Here is a 4,082-nt window from a genome sequence, read left to right as displayed (position 1 = left end):
AAATGATTGAGGTTTTATTTATTTTTAAATATATATATGAGTTAAATTTTATTAAATTTTGGTGGTGGTTGGTTTAACACACCACCACGCTGTGGGGAGTGACCCAGAGTCATGGACGTTCAACCCATAGTGTGGGGAGCACCCATGCCATGGGCGCTCAACCCATAGTGTGGGGAGAAACTCACAATTGTGAGCCTTTCCCACATTGTGGGAAGAAACATCCCACACACTTGCACAGTTTGCTATTCCTTCTTGCAAACAATGTTTTATTAAATTAATGATTTTAAATGTATTTATTATTCCATGTTTTTGCTTTGAGGTTTAAATTTGTATGTACACACACACACACACACACACATGTGGTTGTTTCTAGATCAATATAATGACTTTTAGATAAATATATATATTTAAAAAAATGTAAATTCAGTTATATTGGCATGGTTATTTTGGCTAAATGTTTCGATAAAACATATATTTTATTTAGTTATATTCTGATAAAGCAACCCATTTGATATATATGGTTATATGTTGATTAAAGTAGTATATTTGATTAATATAATTATATTATGGAAATACTCACATCTTGGTTAATATAATTATATCTTGACTAATCATTGATGTATTTTAGTTAATAAGACATATTAGAAAAAAATAAATGTATTTAGTTTAATGCATTATTGTAAGTGTAATCTATATAAAAGAGTTTTAATTCTTAAAGGTTTGATTTGGTGTATTTTTTATATGAGGGGGTGTTTTATTATTTGATTTAAATATATGTTTGGGAAACTTATTGGAATTATATTAAAAGGAAATGTGCATACTTTATGTTCTAAATGTTTAATTAAACAAGTTGACAATTTTAGGAAATAAACTTGTATCATACATTATGGATTGTTGTTGTCATTCTTCGTAATTTCCTCTTTTATGTGGTCTAGTATAGTTGAGTTGAACGATTTGTTGACAAAATTACCTCTAGGTAGTTATCCCTTGTAGAGGTTGAAGTGGTCGAGCTTTAGTTTACTATGCATGTTGTTTCATGTGATTAATTAACCATGTGGTTAAGTACTTAATTATGAAATATAACTTTAAGAACTTAATAGATTCTATTAATTGAATATAAATCATATGTATGAAATTATAATCCTAAAGGAGAACTTATATTCGAGGAGTATAAGGGTGATGCATAAATTCATAATTTTAGATTATGGTTCTTAGCATCGGGTTAAGTGTGTTTTTTATTCTAGGTAAATCTTGTACTCGATATCCTATTGGTTTGAAGTAGTTAGTGGAGTGTGTAATTTTTTTTTTCAACCATGTTACCTTTAATTTTAACATTAAGTAACGCTTGTTCTTGAGGCAAGAGTGGCTAGGAACCAAGAGGAAGAGTCCTAATTATATATGTTAGAGGTTATCATTTAAAACAATAGATAACTCAATTATGTTCTTGTATGAATATGTCATATTGAAATTAAGTTTCCTTTATGTGGAATTAGATATGAGAGTTTTAGTGATGCATTTTCCTTTTTTTAATCTAGTTCAAATGTTAGATGTAAATTATAACTAACATCTTAAACATTCTTAGTGATCAAAGTTATCATATTGGCTTACATTAGTGTTGGAGTTGGTGTTTTAGGGTCCTTGGTACACTTTAGTAGGGGAAACCTTGGTTCAAATCATCTTTATATCAAGTTATCTAGGATTTTGTCTCTGTTTCACCTAAGAAGGTGGCAGCCGACGAGAGAATTGTCTGCGGTAGGAGGCCCTAGAAAGGGTTGCGTACTCCCTTTTGTTATAATTTTTAAGTTGAACTATGAAGTCTTTGCGCTTGCACGTAGGCAAGGCCATCTGCAACAAGCCCCCGAGACTATAGGTCTAGCCCTTAGGTCTGGCTCTTCTAAGTTGTCTAGTCTTGTCAGTAATCTTATGTTATATGTTTATCCTTGTGAGTTCTATGGTAGATATTTGATCCAATTTAAATTTATTGTATGGTTTAACCAACTAAACATACATCTATCTTTTGATAGGTCTAATGTGTGCATCTACTGGTGTAGGCTTGTGTGCAAGAACGCGCAATAAGTCAAGACATGTGTTGTACTGGGAAGATAAATCTCAGGTATGAGGTGACAAAATTGTAGTTGAGTGTTGCTTAATTCAAAATTTGTTATGTTACAACATGTATAGTCATAATCATTAATAATATGGTAATATGTGATTTCTTAAAAAAAAAATTATCACTTTTTTTTTAATGTTCCTCGTTTGAATAAAACTGGACATTACACATTGTAATGCTTGAACTTTTAGTAGAGGTTGGACATTGCATAAATTTTCTCTCAAACTAAAAGAAAATGGTGGATAAAATGTGATAAAGAAATACCTTCAAGATTCTTTAATTTAATGCTAGTTGTTGAACAAGGCAGTCCCATTCGCAAGTCAAAACTACATTATGTCATCCTCTACTATATTATTATCTCGTAATACCCGCAATACTTGAAAGATGAAAATGAGTTAATTGTACATTTTCCAGAAACTACGGACGCATGTATTCTAGTTCCAAAAAGATAGTAGGGATTGACTAACACACATGTTAGTCATGCGTTTTACACCAATGATTTTGCAATTAATGGCTGTGATTGACTAACCTGTCACTAACACGTTGTACGAAAGATCTATTTTGGAGCTAGAATAGCTTCAGCCAGAAACTACATTATGTCACCATGAGTTAATTGTACATGATATGAGATCATGCAACTGACTTCCTTATTAAGGCAAATTGAGCTGAATCATATGCGCGAGCCGCTACCTCCATCGACTCTGTAGTTTATGATATCCTCATTACTACTAATTTATCTATCTAATTTATGATATCCTCATTCATAAGCACATTTTAATTTAACAAACAAGGGAATTCTTCAATCTCATCACATCATGTAAGACACAGTGTTACTAGGCCTGCTCTGCTATACACACCTGACATCATAGTTGTGTGTTTTACACCGATGATTTTGCAATTAATGGCTGCGATTGACTAACCTGTCACTAACACGTTGTACGAAAGATCTATTTTGAAGCTAGAATAGCTTCAGCCAGAAACTAGATTATGTCACCATGAGTTAATTGTACATGATATGAGATCATGCAACTGACTTCCTTATTAAGGCAAATTGAGCCGAATCATGTGCGTGAGCCGCTACCTCCATCGACTCTGTAGTTTATGATATCCTCATTACTACTAATTTATCTATCTAATTTATGATATCCTTGTTCATAAGCACATTTTAATTTAACAAACAAGGGAATTCTTCGATCTCATCACATCATGTAAGACACAATGTTACTAGGCCTGTACTCTGATGTACACACCTGACATCATAGTATGCTAAAATATAGCACACATTTTGAATATCAACAATTCTAAGCAGTCTTTACTGGCCGTTCGTCTTTATTGGGTGTATTTTATGCTTTTATTTTTGCATCATTGATTGGACAACCGTCTTTCCTGCTTAGTTTGTGTTCACAGTAAGGCATGTCTCTTAAGCTTCAAAGTAAGGAGAAAGTTATGAAGGAAAAAGTTATGAATCACACCTTGACCTGACTTATGAGCCTACCTCAATTAGATCATCTTTTTATCAAAAGAAAAGAAAGTAAAATATTCAATTAATCATTTTGGACTGTATTGCAAGGCATATTGTTGGCAGACGCACATGTAACTACAAGTATAACACCAATCATTACTTTTTAGCCAATGTGATTATCTATTTAAACCAATGTGATTATATGTTTAAATATGCTTTGTTTGAATATGATAAACTTTTGGTTCTATTTTACATATCATTTTTTTTTCAATTAAAAATATTAATTTTTCTTTTTGGAAATGGCTATCCAGTCTCTAAGATGTGCCAATACATAACTTATTTTCATACATCATAATTTATACATTGGTGCCTCCTAAAAACTTGATAGCCACTTCCCATCTTTTCTAAACAGATAACTATCATAAAATCAATTATTTTCTAAAAGTCATGCAAATTGCTCCTAAACAAAAGACTTTTGTGAATTACTTCTACATTATTTTAATCACCATC

Source organism: Cryptomeria japonica, chromosome 10, assembly GCF_030272615.1.
Source record: "Cryptomeria japonica chromosome 10, Sugi_1.0, whole genome shotgun sequence".
NCBI classification, from domain to species: Eukaryota; Viridiplantae; Streptophyta; class Pinopsida; order Cupressales; family Cupressaceae; genus Cryptomeria; species Cryptomeria japonica.
The sequence above is the reverse complement of the archived record's forward strand: the minus strand, read 5'-3'. Positions refer to the sequence as shown.